This window comes from Camelus dromedarius, chromosome 8 (genome assembly GCF_036321535.1).
Source record: "Camelus dromedarius isolate mCamDro1 chromosome 8, mCamDro1.pat, whole genome shotgun sequence".
In the NCBI taxonomy this organism is placed as follows: Eukaryota; Metazoa; Chordata; class Mammalia; order Artiodactyla; family Camelidae; genus Camelus; species Camelus dromedarius.
This window is the reverse complement of record NC_087443.1, coordinates 48,434,972-48,454,775: the sequence shown is the minus strand read 5'-3', so window position 1 is coordinate 48,454,775 and position 19,804 is coordinate 48,434,972. Positions and strand designations below refer to the sequence as shown.

The 19,804-nt window shown below is 41.2% G+C and overlaps 1 protein-coding gene across 15 annotated transcripts in view; it reads left to right on the top strand.

Annotated features, from left to right (window-relative positions):
• Window positions 1-19,804, top strand: part of SGMS1 (sphingomyelin synthase 1) — a 264,875-nt gene that overhangs the window by 101,781 nt on the left and 143,290 nt on the right. The window contains exon 1 of one of the 15 annotated variants that reach the window (XM_064488180.1): window positions 1,725-1,743. The exons of 13 other annotated variants lie outside the window; for them this stretch is intronic. The gene's annotated coding sequence lies outside the window, so the exon portion shown is untranslated. Of the gene's footprint in view, window positions 1-1,724; window positions 1,744-5,097; window positions 5,169-19,804 lie in introns of those variants that run through there. One more of the 15 variants, XM_010979939.3, reaches the window with a different exon arrangement.

Below are 19,804 nucleotides of genomic sequence, written 5' to 3'. Positions count from 1 at the left end.
ATTTTGCCTACCACATCCTTGCACCCTTATTTTTTTTTCTCCCCACTGGTAAACTATTTGGATATCAAAGCAATCATTCATACATTCATATGTGTGTGTGTGTGTGTGTGTGTATATATAAAGTTTTTTATCCCATGTATGATCATACTATGAGAAGTTATACTATAAAACGCTTTCCTTTTATTTGCACTTACTAAACTACCTCTTTTATTGTAAGTGCTGTAATAGGATTCTAGTTAGTAGGTATTCCCTTTTTTCTGAAGGTCACCAATAATGCTGGAGGGACCATCACTGGACATATGTCTTGACATTCTTTTCCACACATGTCCTTAAAGAAAATACACTGAATTGCTGGAGTAAGAGTATATGTGGGTTGTTAATTTTGAAAGAAGATTTTGAGAAATTAATAAATGGGAAATGAAAAGGAATGCATGATACTAAAAAAAAGTAAGTTCTTTAAAAGCACTGAAGGAGGAAGTCAGCATTATTAACTTATGGTTTATTATGTCCCAGTCATTATGCCAGAGGATGACTTCCTTTTTCTTGTTTGATATTCCGCTGCGATACCAAGACAGCTGTTGTTAACCCCAGTCTATTGATGAGGGGAATGAGCTGTGGTAGAAGAATGTGTAACTTGCCCCAGGTCGCAGCTCCAGGATTCAGTTCCAGGACATCACCCGGCCTCCCTCAAGGACAGTTGGGGACCCCTTAAAATTACATCTCAGTCCTCAAGTGTGTTCAGCATACCAAAATGGTGACTCTTGAGACCTTCAGATTGATTAGCTCTTTGAGTGTTTGAGGTGCTCTGATATGCATTCTCGTTTTCACTTTAAAAAAGACCTCACAGATGAGTGACTGTAGTTTTAAATAGAGCATCGTGGCTGCACAGCAGCCTCTGGGGACTCCTGCGTTGTCTAAAGCCCGAGGTGGCTGGTGGCTCCAGCTGAGCAGCTGAGGTTGATGGAAGTGGGGTGGGTCCACCTTCAGCCGATGCTCTGCGACTCGTCCCTGACGAGATCTGTTGTGGGAGGTTAAGGGGGGCGCATCCTGTCTCGGGCTGAGCTGGGGCCCACTGTAACCAGGGCAGCCACTGGTCTGGAGGCCTTGTCAGAACAGAAGTCTTCCTGGGAGCTGCCACTCCTGGGAGTTGGCGTGTTTGGGTTGGAAGCTCCTGAGGATGATAGGAGGCTGTTGAGGGCTGCTTCTCTGAGAGAGCTTCCCAACCCTGTGTGCACGTGATTGCTGCCTTGGTCTGGCCCGGCAGGCCCAGTGGTGGCCGGTAAGTGGTGTCATACAGGCTGTCGGCCAGCTAATTTGGGAAAAGGGCAAGGTGGTTGGATTCACAGTAAATTGACCTCGATGTGGGTGATTGGTTTTGCCACTGGGATCATACAAAGCAGGGTGGTGTGTGAGGTGCCGGGGTGGCTCCCACGGCCCAGGCCTTATTCCACTCACTCTTGTACAGGAGGAAGCGTGACCGTGCATGCAGAATTGTGTTTATTGCTGCCCCAGAATCAGTGGTGTTGGATAAAGGGGTGTCTGGGCCGCCAGCTTTTTCGCCTGTTGAGCTGGGCTCCAGCTGGCCGGGGCCCAGGGCCTCTGTGTTCCTAGGCTTCTGTCACTTAGAGGAGCTGCATGTTAGCACAGAGACAAGGGGCTGCTTGTGTGAATTCAGACCAGTGGCAGCTGCAAGAAAGGAGAGTGATCAAGTCCTTCTGTTTTGCTTTTGCTCAACTCTAAAAGGTACTTTCAGATTTTTGTAACATTACAGTGTTCCTTAGGAAAGCTTGACTTAAGAGCATTTATTCTGAGGGTTTTAGGGGTCTGCTGTGAGGGGAGGTGGTATCTGTCAGAAGGACAATCCAATGGGAATGGAGCTGTTGGCTGGACCTAGCTATCATTGGGCTGTGTGACCTTGTGCCAGTCACTCTCCCTCTCTGGTCCTATAAGCCAGGGAGCTGGGACTACAGCAGCCAAGTGATTCACACTCAGTACCACACTTTGGGTCCTGGTCCACTTGGTACTGGAACTCTGGGTCGCGGCTGACGTGCTTTGCCGAGGATTTGGAGCCCAACAGAGCTGCTTCTGATTCCTGGGTTGTGGCATTTACTTTGTGAGCCAAAGCAAACGACCTCACCTTCTTCACCTCCTTGATCAGGTGGAGATCAAGTCCCTTGGATCATGTTGTGGCTGCCAAGATTCAGTTGAATGAGGTAGCAGATGAGAAAAGCACTTTGCAGCTAAAGGTGGCTACCGTAACTGTAAGCTGCGTGGCACGTGGGGGTCTTGGGACACTGTCCTTTTACTTCTCCACACAAAGCGAGTGACTCCCATTAGCTTCAATTAAAATTTTAAAAATTCTGAGAGCTGTGGACCAGCGGGAAGTCCTTCCTCCCAGGGTTTGCTGTTCCTTCCCGTCACTTTCCTTCGGTCCCTGACAAGTATCAGTGACTGACCTGTGAGGTCTCAGGAGTGGGCAGCTCTTCTTACTGGCCATCCCAGTTAGGAAGACAATTCTAGAACATGAAACACAGCTGAAAACAAACATGGTCCAAATGGCTCAACTTGGGACTTCTTAGTTTGGGACTTTGTTATTTCAGTGTAGCTTTTTCTAGTTCCTAACTTTTGTTACTAGAAGAGAAATTTGCCAGGCATAGACAATGCCGTGAAAAGATGCAACTGTGTATTTTCCTTGAAAGAGAATACAGGAAGGTGTGAGGAGGAAGGCTCAACCCCTTCCCAGATATTTATTGAGCTCTGCTATTTTTAAGGCATGGTAGATGCAAAAATGAATTCAACTGACGTGGTCCTGGTTGTCACAGAGATTAGTTTATTGGCTCAGGGCAGACAGTAAATTGCAGAGATAATGGTATAATTATACTTATGATGGTACTAGGAGAAGGGCAGTGTATACTGAGTGTACAGTGTAGGGTGGCCAGGGGTGGGGAGATCAGAGAGGCGCTCTGGGGCAGTGGCTTCTAGCTGAAGGTCTGAAGGATGGGAGCAGTACGCCTGAGGAGATGGGGGCGCATCTCTCCAGACAGAAGGAACCCTGGGCAAAGGCCTCGAGGCAGAAAGGAGCTGGGCTGTCAGGGAAGCTGAAAGAAGGCCAAGGGAGCTCAGAGGCAGTGAGCTCCGCGGACAGCAGGCATGAAGGATGCAGAGAGGTGGGCAGGGGCTGGCTGTGCCTGCAGGCCCTGGACATCCAGGACCCAGATTTCACTCTGAAGAGCAGTGAGGAGTGCTGAGCTGTTTAGAAAGGGGCCTTGATGTGATTTCATACGTGTTTTTAAGAGATCATTCTGGTTTCTTTGTGGAGAACAGATTTGCTGTGGCGGGAGCGGGGGATGGGAGCATATCTGGGGAGACCAGTTTCAAGGCTTCTGCAGCTGTCCAGGTTTATTATGACAGGGCCTGTTTGTCAAGTGGGGAGTGGAGATGAATGCTGGAGAGAAGCAGCCCACAGGACCACCTGGTTCACAGGATGGGAATTGTGAGCTTGATTCTAGTTCTGAGCAACTGGGAGAAGGGTGGGGCCATTTGAGCAGATGGAAAATTTAGAGGGGATTGTGGTTTGGGTGGGGATGGAGGACTGTCTACCAGACACACTTCTCTGGGGATGCACTCTCTCTAGATACTGGGTGGCTTGCCTGCACTCTCCCTCAGGCCTCTGCTCAGATGGCCCCTTACTGGGAAGACCTTTGGGGACCACCACAGTTACATAGGCCCCCTGCCCCTCGCCCCCAAGTACCTATCACCATCTGACAAACTGCTTGGATCCTTACTTGTTTAGAATCTACATCCTTTTAGGAGGATGTGAACTCCTTAAAGGTAGGAGTTCTTATCTGTTTTATTCTCTCGTATCCATAGCACCTAGAACAGTGCCTGGTACATAGAAGGCCCTTGATAATTACTCGTTGCATGAATCTTGAGTTTGATTTTGCTTCTGGTTTTGTATCCTTTTCAAACTTGAGTGACTTTTAATTAACCTGAGGCTAGAAATAGGCATAGGGGCATTGTTCATTTGACATGCTATGTCTTTTTTTTTTAAGGCAGGATGAGTAGAAAAGTTTGATTTTCTTTTTTTTAAACTTCAGTGTTAGAAATGATAGAAGAGGACAGTTATGAAAATATTTGAATATCACGTCTTTTTTTGTTCTTTACAGAGCAGTGTAAACATCTAATCTTCAGTCTGATATATTGTTCAGATTTGGAGGCTGAAGTATAGCACATTGTAATTCCTCTAAGCTAATTATTTTTCTGGGAGAGGCCATTGACTTTTTGACTTCATCTTTTTTATTTTCTGGGGAAAGGCATGAAGGTTAGGATCAAAACTTAAAGGAGAAATGTGAGCGCATCACAGGATAAACACCTTTGATGAGAGATATTGCTGGATCCTTGGGTCTCTACATAGCCACTGATTTGAAAGTACTAATAATTCACAAGTGTTTTCCTCAATCTTCTTTACTTTGGGTTATAAATCAACTGTTAGCACTTGTAAACAGGATCTGTGCTTGTGAAAGAGGAGGCTGTGTATACAGTGGTTACCAAACACTGTTGGAGTCACACTTCTATTTAAATCCCCCCCCTCTGTCACTTACTAGCTTATAACCTTGCACAAGTTACTTAACCTCTTTCTTTAAAATGGGCATTACCAAAATTGTGTTATTATTTGAGGGGTAAGGAGAAGACAAATACTCACTATTGTTACCATTTATAAGCTTAACATAATTGATGGTGTTACTCAGTGGGATTTAAGTGTAGAAGCATCTGAAGAGAGCTAAGTGAAGCATCAATCCAGTGTCTCCCCAACTTGCCGAAACATAAGACTCTCCTCGAAGTGCTTGTTAAAAACGGAGATTCTCAGGCACCACCCAGATTTACTTAATCAGTCTCCAGAGGAGGGACCTGGGAATCTTGCTAGGCAGGTTGCGTGATGACACACCCTCAATTATGTGACTGTCCTTGGTTTCAAATATTCTGCCTAGTAGATTCTAGATGTGTGTTTATACTTGTCGGATTATGTCCCAATTTTTAGACAGGAAACGTCACTGTTTATATAAGCTATCTTATTCAGGATCTTCTCTCTAATTAAAGCAGATACAGCCTGCTTCTGGGTTCCCAAGAACATGAGAAGATGTGTAGCCACAGAACAGCATAATGTCGGTGTAAGTTACTCAGCTTCCTTGGCTTGCTTGCGTTCTCTTTACAAAACCTGTCAGATCTTAATAATCTGCCCTGTGAAATATATACAGGGACACGGTCAAATTTCTTTATAGTCTTCTGGCCTCCCAAGTCTCAAAGGCCTGTGACTCCTGGCTGTCAGAATGGCAGTGTCTGCACAGGGAGGCGACCCCAGGCTTTGTATATTGGAGGCTAAGCCTCCAAGAGCTGCCCTTTCCTCCTCAGCGAGCTGGGAACCAGGAAGGAACATTTCACGCCACTGCACTTAGGACAGCTTGTTCTTAATCAAGTGTTCTGGAAAAAACAGCAATTTGTTGTTTTCACACAGGCCTGCAAGTTCATTTCCCTCCTCTGGCCCAGGTGGTAACTAATCATTTTCCTATCAGCGACAAAGGAAGATGAGTGAGGCTTCTGCAGACATCACAAGTGGACTTCACACCCCTTTGAGGAATACAGGATTCTCATTGTCTCTATGGTGGTACCCTCCATGCTAGGTGGGGCTTGGGGTAGCTGTTTTCTCATACGAGTCTGTGAAGATTTAAAGAAGTTTTTCCAGCAGCTATTTTTCTGTATTGGTTGTGGTCTTGTATTAATGTTTTGCTTCATTTCAGTTTGGGCTTAATTGCATCTGTCTATTTACCTTACTGTGGGAATGATAAGTTCATTTCTGACCTGTGACAGATCAGTCCACTTCTTGAAGCTCTTGTTAAAATTGAAAAGTTGATGTATGTTTATAAATTTGTACATTTTTACTTCCTTAGAAAAAGTCTTTGAGTTCTTGAGGGCATCTACCTAATTACATTTAAAATTGAGGATCTGGACATTGAAAGGGAAGGTATTCTTTTCTGCCCTCTTATTCTCACATCACAAAACTTTGTATCTGCACAGTATTAAGTAGCAGAATCCTAATATTTTGGTAAATTTAGGGACAACTCATTCGGAAAATGTTGTGAAATGTGGGCAAATATTTGTCATTCCATGGGCAGACCTAAAGGACTATACCTTCCCAATCAGAAAGGCAGGAGGCGGATCCACGTGCGGTGAATTTGCCTTTTTCTTTCACAAGGACTCAGGCCCTCCATGGGGACTGTCCCCTGCACTCCCTCAGCAGCTCAGTTATGGGATGAGCCTGGACCTGCAGCTTTCTTTCCTGACTTCTCCTGCTGTTCAGGCTTTTTGTTCTCTTTCCTCATTTGTAAATCGTCTTTGTGTGGGGAGAGGCTGGAGGTGGAAGTTTAAGAGTCATCTTTTTACAAGCAGTAGAGATGATGACCCAGGTAAGTGGTGTTGGGATCAGTTAGAGCTGCAGATTGATATCTTGTCAGGTGAGAGGCCTCTGAGGGAGGAAGGAGTTTCTGGAAGAACAGCCAGGCATCTGGGTACTCGGGTCCTGTGAACAAGAAGGAAGCAAGGCCCATGCCAGGCGCTTCTAAATCGCAAATATATCGTGTGAAAAAGATACAATCTGTGTCCACAAAGCAAGACCTCTGCTTAAAGAAACTAATTAAAAACAAAAACAAAAAACCAACTTCTCCTTTCCCAAGCAAATATACACACATACAACAAAAATGGACAGTGACGCAAGATGTGCAATTTTAATTTTGCTAAATACCCATATTTATGTAGTTATGTCTAATTATCTAGAAAATAGTCCTAAGATTTCTTTTTTTTAGTTAGGGTTTTAATGATACCATGTATGTATTTTAACATCTTACCACTTTGTCTGACCTCTTTGAAAGTGAGGTTCCTATCCTGTCCTTTTTTTGAAATTCCTCTGGCACTCAGTAGAGGACAGAGTATCTTACAAGGACTTAGCGACAACTTGTTGAATTGGATTGAAGCATGACTCAGCCCATTTATGTAGGTGGAATTCTGCTTTACTTGCTTGTGGGTGTTCACATATTCATGATGTTTATTTACAAGCTATCTTAGCCAAAGAAATGCCTGCTGATTTTTGTTAGTCTGTGTGTGAATCAAGAATTAATTTCTTAAATTAACCCAGAGAAGAGGGGAAAATTAAACATGTTTCATTAAGTGCTCTGCCTAGGGTAATTTAAAATATGTAGCAAAGGACCTTTGTTTATAATACAAAATTTTGTATAAAACAGGTAATTGTAGATAGTTGCCATTGAATTATCAGGTCATTACATTTGTGTCAGAATGACAGTTTGTGGACTGGTTTCCCCCCTTGTCTCTAGTTCTCAGTGTTGAAGAGAGGGGCCCGGGGAGGTGCTGTGAATGGAAGAGGGAGAGGAGTTCCTCCAAGGGAGGTGTGGGGTGTGGGGGTGGGGAGCCACATCAGTGTTATTGCCAGAGCATAAATCGCAAGAGAGGATGACAAGAGACAACATGTCGAGGCTGGGACAGTCTATGAAGAGCCTGGATGTCTGCAGAGCACATTACTCTTTGGGTTTTAAGCAGGAAGGGACAGGATGCAGTTTCTGCTTTAGAAGATCTCTTTGTACCGTTTTGGGTAGTGGACTGAAGGCCACAAAGGCAGCTGCAGATCTGTTTGCTCCTCCACCAGCCCTCCTGCTGTCTGTCTCTGCTTTATTTCCTTGGGAGCATTTGTCACCAGAGCACACATTGTATATATTTTATTTACTTGCCCACTGCCTGCCTTTCCTAAGTAGAACGTAAACTCCTCGAAGGTAGGCATATGTCTGTTTTCCCACTGTAGTATCTCCCATGCCGTCGTAATCCCTGGGGAGTAATAGGTGCTCAGCAAATAATTATTAACCAATCAAATGCATGAGTCAGTTTCTGAAATCAAAGTGTGTCATTGTTCTCCTCAGACCTTTAATAATTAATTACAAAAGGAAAAAATCACAACAATTCAGTGGGGGAAAGTTGACAACACTGTAAACAAGGGATCAAAATTAACATCCCGAATAAGAGATTGTGAGGGTCACGTGTCTCTGGATGTCGTAACCCAACCAAGAAGACCAAATCTGAATCTCATCATGAAGAAACACCAGAGAAATCTTAATGGAAGGATATTCTCTGAAATAATTGGCATGTATCCCTCAAAAATGTCAATGGCATGAAAAACAAAAGCTGAAGAACTGTTTCAGTTTAAAGGAGACTAGAGAGACCTAAGGGTTAAGTGCAGTTTGTGATCCTGTGCTGGGTCCTGGGAAAAAGGAAACTTCCCGGAAGGGCGTTGGGATGATTGATGACCTTGAAATATACCAAGGGGGCAGGGGAAACAGATTGTGAGCCAGAGTGCTTGTATCTAATTTAACTCTGGATAAATTGTCCGGATTCACAAGCTGCATCTCAAGGTGGATTGGGCCGTGCTCAGGACCCGGGGCAGTGGATGAAAGATTGGCGGGGGCAAGAACCCTGGAGTGGGATTCAGGAGACCTGGCTCTGCCTCCGAATCTGTGGGGCCCTGGTTCCTTCTCAAAAGTCGGAGATCTGACGCTCAGAGACTCTGGCTATTACATAACTTGGATCTGAGCAGCAGATTTAGTCCCAGTGCTGTGAATTCTAGGCAGAGGGGATAGGGACATCTAAGGGTTAATTGTAGGTGCCTCTAGGGGTGTGATTTGCATTTCAAAAACCAGTGAAGGAGGAAAAGGTAAAGACAGTGACTGACAAGATATCCTATTTGCTTATTCTTACTTGTTTGTTTCTTCTTGGTGGTCAAATCACAGTGAAAACTCAGAGGAAGGTGGAGATTCAGAGAAAAGCTATGTACTCAAAACATACAGTTTTAGGGAGAAAGTATGGTCTTTCTATCACTTAACAGTGGTGAGGCTAATTTCAGGGGTCTATTTTATAAGCTGTGTTTTGTCATCAGTAGCATTTCAGATTCGTTCTGCCTGGCCCCAGTGATCACTGAGACCCAGTGATGTTAGATATTCATTGACCATGAGCCTTTCTAGGATTGGCTAAAGAGTTCTTTGAAAAATCAGCTGAGATCCCTTGTTAAATCCTAAACCACCAAAGAAAGAATTAAAAATGACATACCCATATGCCTTAATTATTGAAATTAGAAAGTAATTTTAAAGCAGTTTAAAGGAACAATGGTTGAAACAGAGTTCCCTGGTTAAATCTGAACTAATAAACCTAAATAGATGCCATTGTCAGGACATCCCAGTGTTTTGGAACCACTTCTTTGTGTGGGTAGAAGAAACAGGTTAGTATGAGCTTCTGTGAACCAAGATGGAGAGATGAAGACTGTTTAGAAACTTGAAGCCAGTAACATAATTAAGGTTTTGGAGTGTTATTTTACCTGAATTTCTCAGTGGAGTATATAAATAAACTGTGTCCAAATTTTAAGGAGTAATTTAAAATGTGTTATAATATTAATGGAACCGAAATCAGAATCCTTTGTAGAGATTTAAAGTGTTGATAAGTGTAAAATGCTTAGAAAAATGCCTGATGTGTGTCTTCAAGTGTTTTGATGACAAATTCATATCCTTTTGATTTAACTTTTATTTAAAAATCCATTTTCATTTATTTGATTTACTTAAATTTGAAGTATGCATACTTTTTTTTACAACTGCTTTAAGTTCCCAAGTATTTTATATTTTACTGTAATTTATCAATAAATTGGTAGAAACATAAATAACATAACTAACAGTGGTTATTTGGTGGGAATTTGGGTTAAATGATTTCTAAGTTTTTCCCTCAGGTTCTGTGAATTTAGACAAGAAGCCAGGTAAAGAAAAAGATACCTAGAGAGGCTTCTACAGATCTAGCTTTTTTTTTTTTTTTTTAATGAAGAATGTGAATTTAGCCTAAGCCATACTTCAAAAGATAACCATTTGGCGTTAACTTTTTAATTAACTGGGAAAACAGAGAATCTTGTCTCACAGTGTGCTCTACCTTTTTGCTATAAGTATAATTTAAAATTTGTGACAGGTTATTGTTACTGCTTTTTCAAATTGTGAAAAAGATGCAGTTTTGTGCTATGCTATGTCTGCTTAGTTCTGGTTTCCTGCCTACTCTGGAGAAGAATATTTATGTCTATATATTTATGTATAAGAAAATGCTTTCTTGGCTACAATGGCGACTTTGAGGTTTGAGGAGTATATGTATAAATTGTGTAGAACAACATTATCTGAATAAATGAGGAAAGGGTTTGCATATATAAAATACTAAATATAAGATCTTTTTGTGACTTACCTCTTAGTAGTATTCTAGTAACAGTAAAACCTTCCTCTTCCTTATAATGATCTGTCATTCTTTTATTGCTTATTAATGTGCCAGGCACATGCTAAGTACTTTATACAATTTTGCAATTAAATTCTTCCAACAACTTTAAGGAATGGGTATTCACGGCTCCATTTCACAAATGAGGAAACTGAGGTTTAGAAAAGGTACTTCGCGTACCTCAGAAGTGGCAGTTTCAGATTTAATACAAGATGGGTTTGGGGGGAAGGAAGTAGCTTAGTGGTAGAGCGCATGCTTAGCATGCATGAGGTCCTGGGTTCAGTCCCCGGTGCTCTGTCAAAAAAAAAAAAAATGACAGTTTTTGTACAAAGCTTTTTTTTTTATCTTAGTTGCTTTATTAAAATTAACTTCTCAGAAGACGAATATTCAATACTGCATAGGTGGGACAAAAATTTAATTCAATTAACCAGTTTTAAAGTTAAAAAAATACAGGATTGCCATTAGGATGGCAACTATGAAAAAAAGAAAGAAAGAAAGAGAAATAAATAATCCCAGAAAATAACAAGTGTTGAGAAGGATGTGGAGAATTTGGAACTCTTGTGCATTGCTGGGAATGTAAAATGGTGCAGCTGCTTTGGAAAATAGTGTGGTAGCTCCTTCAAAAAATTAAAAATAGAACTACCATATATTCTGGAAATCTGAGTCCTGGAGATATAGATAGATAGATAGATAGATAGATAGATAGATAGATAGATAGATAGATAGATAGATATCCCCCAAAGAATTGAAAGCAGGATCTTGAAGAGATACTTGCACACTCATGTTCATAGTAGCATTATCCACAATAGCTGAGAGAGGCGCAGGCAACCCAGGTGTCTATTGATGGGTGAATGGATAAACAAAATTTGGTCTATGCCCACAATGGAATATTATTCAGCCTTAAAAGAGGAAGGAAATTCTCATATAAGCTACAACATTGATGAACTTGAAGACATTATTCTACGTGAAATAAACTCATTACAAAAGGGCAAACACCATATGTTTCCATTTGTATGAGGTACCTAAACTAGTCAAAATAATAGAGACAGAAAGTAGAAAGGTGGTTTCCAGTCGCTGGGGTGGGGGGAATGGAGAGTTATTATTTATTGAGTATCAAGTTTCAGTTTGGGTTGATGAAAAAGTACTAAAGATGGATGGTGGTGTTGGTTGCACAACAATGTGAATGTTCTTAATGCCGCTGAACTATACATAAAAATGGTGAAGACGGTAAATTTTATGTGTATTGTATTACAATGAAAAATATCATTTAAAAAAGAGGAGAGTATTGAAGTGATTGCCTGTGAACTCTTTCCTGAGAAGGATAAAAGGGATTTTTATCTTAGCCATGTATTTCTTAGGTTAAGTTATTCCAGCTCCCCCAAACAGCCTTCACTGGAAAAGCAAGGGTGGTGGAAAATCAGTGAGACCTTGAGATTTATTTCCCTGACCCCCGGCTTGCTTCAAGTCCTCGTTCTCTTCATCTTGTCCAAGACAAAATAAGTGGACTTTCCTTGGGAACTGAATTCTTTGGAGGGTGATATGAGCATACTTTCACTCTGAGTGCTACAGGGGCACCTTTCTCGGCCTGAGAGGGAAAGCAAAGTGCAGAAATAACGTGGGGCTCACCCTCCAATAGGTAAATGAGATGTTTCTGGAATGAAACCTGTAACTGAGAGGCATGCTTTTCAGTGGGGCCTGGTGTTAGATGGCAGATGGATGAATCATCTGGTCAGAATGGGGCACCTGAAGGATACGGAATTTAATTAATACCCACTTCCCTTTGGGTTTATCCTACAGAATCTCACTGGTTCCACTCAGCTGTGTGTGGGAAAGTGCAATGTGATGTAACAGTGAAGCTGGGTGATCCATCTGCCAGCTGTAACACTATTATGGTTGTATGGATTGTAACACCTGAAAAGAGGGCTCCAGACATTTTTGTTGGTTGAGTTATTTTGTGGTCACCATACAGGTAGTGTAGTGGTGAATGGAGCCCGCACTCTAGTGCAAAATGGTCCTTTTGGGGCATCTTCCTATTTGTAAGTGTGAAAAGTTCAAGGGAGTATAGGGGGCATCTGGCAAAGGGCTTTATCCTTCCTTGGGGGAGAGAGGTGTGGGTGGAGCCAGAGTGCCCCTAGTTAAAGTGCTCTCTGGAGAGGTTTGCACCGAGGCTTCAGACTTCATTCTAACCACAGCAGGAGGCTGTTGTCACTTTTCGGTGGGGAGAGGAGGGTGGAGGTAACCAGGATGATTTTACCCCTCCTGGTGTTTAAGGCCACATTTACTATTGGATAGAAGCTAGAGTGGAATTAGGGAGGTCAAATAGGAGGCTTCTTCAAGACTGTACCCACAGATGACGGTAATGATAGTAACTGACACACATGGAAGGCTACCTGAATGCAAAGCTCGACTTGCCTTATCCTCGCTCTTTGCACTATAGGTGGGTGATATTACTGGTACCATTTTGCAGATGAAGAAATCCAGGAACAGAGCGGCTAATAAGTTTGCTTAAGATCTTATGCTAAATGGATCCGGGCTGGTGGGCAGGCCTGGGAGCTGGTAAAGAAGAGCTGTTTCCATTCTCCCCAAGCCATGTGATCACCAGGAATGTGGTGTAGGAAGGTGCAGGGCTGGTTGATGGCTTTAAACTGAGGTCCAGGAGCCGTGGGGCACCCCTCTGGCCACGTCTGTTCCTTCTTGGGATAGATGACAGCTGTTGTCCAGTGTCTACAGGGCTGGCCTGAGTTCTGGGGAGGAATGGGTCGGTTGGGGGCATTTGCTAGAGCCTTATGCTCCCGCATGCCTGCTTGCGTTCCTGGCTGTGGTAGTGGTGGGGGATGGGTGTAGTGTGGGGGTGGTGGCAGAGTACACAGCGTCATTCTGATTAGTGAGCAAGCTGTACATGGATATTTACTGATGTGAGCAGGTTCTGCCAGTCCCCTAGGCATCTGGTTGACATAAAGAATAGCCAACAAGCAACAGAGTGCTTTTTTGTGATGTTTACTCTATGAAGACACTGAGCTTGGCACTCTACCTGCTTGACAGTAAAGGCAGCAAGAAATTCAGAGCCATTAAAGAACTGTGTATAGCAGAATACAAAAACAGCCTTTTCAGGTGTTTTGTCAGCCTGTTTCCTGCAGACATCTGTGGAAAGCATGTGCCTCTACTAACATTTAGGAAAGGTGGTTAGCAGTTTTGTAGAGAAGCAGGGAACTGTAATTTTCCACTTTGTTTTAAAAAATCCACCTGCCTTGGTCATGCTTATTATTGAATGTGTTGGATTCAGTATTAAAGGAAAGCTGACAGGTAGGGAACATCTGCTTTTTCACTTAAAAAAATGTTAAATATGTGGTTTTTTTTTAAATTAAAAAAATGAAATACATGCACATGGTTTTTAAAGATTCCCTAAGTGACATAAAGGGGTGTAGAAATCCTCCTTTCATTCTGATCCTCCCACGCCTTCCCCAGAGATGGTTTCAGGTTTCTTGTGTATTCTTCATACATGGTCCATGCAAATACAAACAGATGATGTATGCAGTATGCAGACTATTCCGTGCTTTGCTGTTTGCATTATATAATAGTTCTTAGAGATGATTTCATATCAGCACACATAAATGTATCCCATTTGTCTTAATAGCTATACAGTTCCAACGTATGGAATGATCAGAATTTATTTAATCAGGCTTCATGTAGACCTTAATGCTTTTATAAACAACATTGCAGGATATATCTTCTCCTTTACTGTTTCACTCACGTGTGAGCGTATCTATAGAATAAGCTTCTCTGTCAAAGTAAATTTGTATTTAAAATCTTGGAAGGCTTACTGCTGGGCTTAGTAAAGCTAGAACTCGAACATCTATTGTGTGAAAGACTGGTCACTTTTGAGAATTTAGTTTGATTAACATGGTTTTTATCCTGCCAGAAATTGTAAAGAGGTGCTGATGAAATCTCTCACTTCTATTTAAACATTTGCTCCTAAAAGTAAGGTCTTTCACCCAAATGTTATTTCAAGCAAGCACAGTTTAGTCATTCATTAAGCCCCTCCCTTGACAGACACAGCACAGTCTTGATCCTGAGCCCCAGCACCCCAACCACAAGCTACCTGTGGTGAGCATGGGGGCCACTCACTTCCCTGCATGAGAAACTTCGCAACACTGGAACATGGGGAACGTATTGAGCGTCTCTTGGTGGAAAGTCTTAAGGATCTTCTGAGGGATCTGCAACTTTGTGTAGCCAAAGAAGTGTTGCTACTCAGTTGTTCATCTGCACTTGTGGGTCACCAGTTCAGGAGGCATTTTTCTGCCGGCTTCATGCATGTTAACCTGTGTGGTGGGGTGTGGTGGGGGCTTAAACTTCTTAATGTCAGTCCATTTCTGCAAGTGATGTTTGTTATTTTTCAACATCTTTCCAGAGTTAAATCTTACTAGGAGGGTGTGAGGAGTTTAAAGAAACTGATAGTGGGGGATTTATTTTTGTTTATGTTTGTATTTAATTTTTTCAGCATTTAACCAGGAGTTTGGAACCTGGACTTTGCCATTTGATCCTCTAGACTATTCATCATATTGTGGGACGCACCTGGAAACCTCTGCACTTCCTGTGCCTCGTTAGTCAGCACTATTAGTATGTCTTTTTTTTTTTAATTAAAAAAAAATATGCAGACTTGTTTTGAAAGACAGCTAAAATGTCAGTTGGTATCCCTAGTGAACAAGTTCTTCCTTTGACTGCTTGTTCTTGTCAGTGATGATCTGAGATGGGTGTAGTTACCAAGCTTTTGAAAGTGTGTATCTAGGTTCTATAATGTGGTCTTGAGTGGCGTTGGTCACTCACTGAGTACCTATTAATAATTAGCCCTACACTAATAATAACAGTAGCTAACTTGCACTGAACCACTACTCATCAAAATCCTGCACCTGAGTTTTTTGGTTGTTTTTTTTTTTTTTTGCCTGACTTTTAGGGATCAGGTGACTGAAGAGGTTAAGCTGAACACACAAGGGCCCACCGTTTGTGTGTGTAGAAACAGGATTTGAATGCGGGTGCTTTACTCCAGGCTCCCACCGTGATAGTGTACATTAGTCTCCAAAAGAATCCTTTGAGATTGGTAATAATATTCTCATTTTACCTTCAAGGACCTTGAGGCTCAGAATTAAATATGACTTAACTACAGGTCATTAAAGTTCATAGCTAATGAGAAACCACGTGGTCTGAAATCCAGATTCTGCTGCGTTGCTCAAAGTTGTTATTTAAGGCAGGGTCTCATATGTGGGCTTGTCCCACATATTTCAGGACATTTTGCTTCCCTGGAACCCACTCACTAAATTCCAACAAGGACCCCGTGACTGTCCACCCGAAAATGTCCCCTCGTACTTCTGATGTCTTTTACTAGGTGTATATTTACATTTCTTAATTTCAGGCTTGCCTCTTATCATTATACTACATTGCCTCCCATGGCAATTTTTTAATCAACAGTAATCAAATTTGACTCTTGCTCATAATTTGGAATAGTTAGAATAATTGGAATAATTGTAAATGCAAATCATTTCAATACAAAATCACAGATGTGAGAGAGCATCTCACCCAGATCCTTGTCTAAATTAAACACAAATACACACACACACACACACACACACACACACACACACACCCCTACACCCCTCTACTCACCCCAAAGCACACAGATGGCAGGAAGGACTTTCTCAAAGTCAAAAAATAAATTGGCAGCTGCCTGGACTCAACTCCAGTGGGGGAAGGAGGTGACATTTCTTCGAATTACCAGTTTGCTTCAGGCAAATGTATTTGACTGAGCTGTGTTTATTTTCTAATGAGTGATTTTGACCTTTCAAAGGGAGACATTTGGAGCGTTGATGTAATTTAGCTGAAACGCATACCATGGAACTGCAGGACAAGTTTGTGGCTATTTTGGAAAAGTTATTTCACACATAGTCTTTTCCTTAAGCAGTTTTACAGTGCTGACAGAATTGGATCCTTATAATGAGACTTGTCACGTTTACCCCAGCAGGTGTTTGTGCAGACTCCCCCAGATTTAAGTAGAATAAGAGGCAGCTTGAATAATCTCATATGTTCTCATCCTGATGGTTCTCATAGAGGGAGAGAATTTTTGGTGAATGAAAAGTGTTATTGCTTGAGAACATTCATTTGTTCAGAAAAACTGTTCAGTGCCTGTTGTGTAGCAGATACAGTTTTAATTTCTGTGGATGAATTGGGTATAGATTTTGCCTGTTGTATGTGGTACTGGTTTTTTCCATACTGTTTCTGTATCTTCATTAAAAGACAATTTAAAAAGATGACTTGCCTACGTTCACTTAGGACACTGTACAACTGTAGTGTTCATTGTCTAGGGCCAGAGTTAGAGGTTAGTTCTGGTAAATGTACACTTCTCTTTGCCTGAGAGAATCAGTCTCACTCATTTAGTTGCATGCCTTTAGAATATGAAATGTGTTTTGGGGAATGAATTTAATGAAGAAGTTGATTCATTATGCAGGAGGGTCATCAGATGATGATAACTTTTTTAAAAAGCACCTTTAATCTCATGGAGTTCTTGGGCCTCAAATTTGGATCTTGGTTAATCAGTTAAATCGCAGAGCCTGAGGATACTATGACCAGTGCAGAAATGTCTTCTGATGAGTGATGAGTGATGAATGATGAGAGAGAATTCGCAGGTGTTGGAGTACTTTTTCCAAATACCCTTACACAAATTTGGAGGTGTTGAGGGATATGCGTTTCTTACTGTGGGAAAGAAAAGTTCATTGGAGCTGTTGACATAGACCTTTCATTAGATTTAGAAATCGTAGAAGTTGTTTTGAAATCTCCCAAGTCATAGTAACAGGAAAGTAATGCTTCTTTTCCTCGTCCTCCTCCTTTTCCTCACGATTACTACGATGACGACGATGAAGACGATGACAACAACGACGACAATGACAAAGACGACTGTTATTACAGAGAGAGTGGGAACATTAACTTGGGAAACGTCTGTTTGAATTAATAACTCATTCAGCAGAGACTTTGGTTGAGAGCTATTGTATGTCTCTTTTACCTTCATGAGGAAGAGACCATGGATTAAAAAGCTTGATATTGGAGAACTCTTTAAAAAAAAAAAAAAACAACAACAGTAAAACACAACAGACTTAGGGCATCTCCTGGGGTCGTTCAGCATAATTTGTGTACATATGACTTGTATCCAGAGCTAAAGTGTATTACAGTAATCCATGTTCTTAATGATGACCTCTGACTCATGAGAATCATGTGAAACTGGGTTCTGGGGACTCTTCTTGTTTAAAAAATATCAAGAAATAACCCCAGAAGTGTATTTGAGGAGATGGAAAATGTTTAGGATGCCATGTGATAGAAAATCAGTTACAAAGTAGCACGCATGTATGTCCTCAATTTGGTAAAATCCAATGATGTTTTTCAGAATTTTATAGTGAACCTTGGTAACTCTTGTAAAAAAAAAAAAATGTCATTAGAAGTTAAGGGGAAATTCTAATTCTCCACAAAATAGTGAGTCAACCATTTCTCAAAAAAGAAGAGGGAGCAGGGGGCAAAGATTTTGAAGAATATTTAATAGTTTAGTGGCCTAGAAACGTATCTGTAAGTTGTGACATGAAAAATGATTATAAAGCAATGTGTATAGTCCTAAATTTGTAAAATGAATGAATTTCCAAAACAAGAAGTCAACCAAAATTGTGTGTAAAAAGTATACAGAATATACAAAATTATGCAAAATTTTGCACAAAGTAAAAAAGCATTTAACAGTGTATATACATACATACATACATACACACACACATGCACGTATCAGTGGATCAAGCAAAGAAGGCTTGGAAAGAAATATTTCCAAATGCTAAGTGATTCTGGTGCAGGCTAAAGTTATTGGTAATTTTTCTTGCCTCTGTGTATCTTTATCTTCTAACATCATTCAGAGAACATCTGTTACTTTTGCAAACAGGGAAACAGTAAGAAAGAAATGTAATACATTACAGAAAGATTTTCACTTACTAAAAGAGAAAACAAAAAACTTAGCCCAGAAAGTCTCTTTTATCTGTGCAGTTGTCTCCATTTTATTGTTTGATAACTGAGCCGTTTGAGGATTTTTGTTTTAATGGGGCTCCTAATGGAGGTGGTGCCTTCTAGCCCATGGTTGTTACTACTTTACTGATACAAACTTAAGACCTCAGGGCAGTGAGTGAGGAGACAAACGATTCTCTGGTAGTTCTTCATGCTCTCAGATGACACCTGGGAGGTGAGGCCCCCTTTGTCTTTGTATGTATCTTACCAGGATGGACACTTAACTCTTGGCTGAGGGTTACACTCAGTGGAGAAAATTCAAGAACCAAGCTTAGTGCATCATTTTCCCTAGGAAATTAATTTCCAAGATTTAGCCCTTGGAGTTCTGAAAAGCAAGAGCTGGTATATGACTGCAGCCCTTTCTTGGAGATTCTTAGTGCTCATTGACATATTCAAGGTTCTGAGAAATTCTGGTGCGAAAAAGCAAATGTAATTGCTAGTTCCAGTTTAGTTCTCACTTGCTATGACAGACTTGGCCCATGACACTCACCCTGACCCTGTGTCCCTCTTGATCTTTTACCCCAGCATCTAACTGGCAATTTCCTTTAGCATTTCATAATTCCAATTTTTGGGGCAGAGAATCTGAATGGCTGGCCCCATCTTTTTAGCCAGTAAACACAAGGCGTGAGCTCCAGACCAGCCGTCTCCCCAGGTCCAGTCAGCTATGGCTGTGTGCAGGGTCTTGTATCATGTGATACAGAAGATGGCAGCTGAAGAGCAACTGAGCTTGGGGGTGTGATAGAATTCCCCAGGAATAGCGGTAGGTGAACTGATACCCTGATGTGTCTACTGCAAATTCAGTTTGAGTAAATTAGTTGATTCTCAGTTAAAAAAACATTTCTCATGATCTGCCTTGGAACTGGATTTAATATTTTAATCTGTTTCTATATTGGAGTACATTTGGGATTTCTTTTTAGTTCATCTTGTATTTTTACTAGCCAGCTGAATTTTGTTTCTTTTAGGAACACAAAAGATAGCTTTTGTGACTTGCAAAGTTTATTATGGTAGCCTGGTTTGACAATTCAGGGTGAATTTTCTTTTGAAGCCCTACTATTACTTCAAAGTATTTAAAAAGGAAATAAGAAAATTCTCCTTGTTGTGAGTTCCTTTAATTACCATTAAATATTTATTCTTTTCAATATCTGAATCCAGATTCAAAAGGCAAAGTGCTTGGATTCATTTTTAAAGTATTTACTGAATTGCTGACCTGTATATACTGTACATTCAGGAAAAGGCGTAGCCTGTATCTGTGAGAACTTCTGACTAGTTAGGGAGATGGTGCGCCTCTCACAGAGCGGCTACTTGGACAGCAGTAGATTAGACATAGTTTAGATAATTTTTTTAAAGGCCTTATAGTTCTTGAAGTTTTATAGTTTTA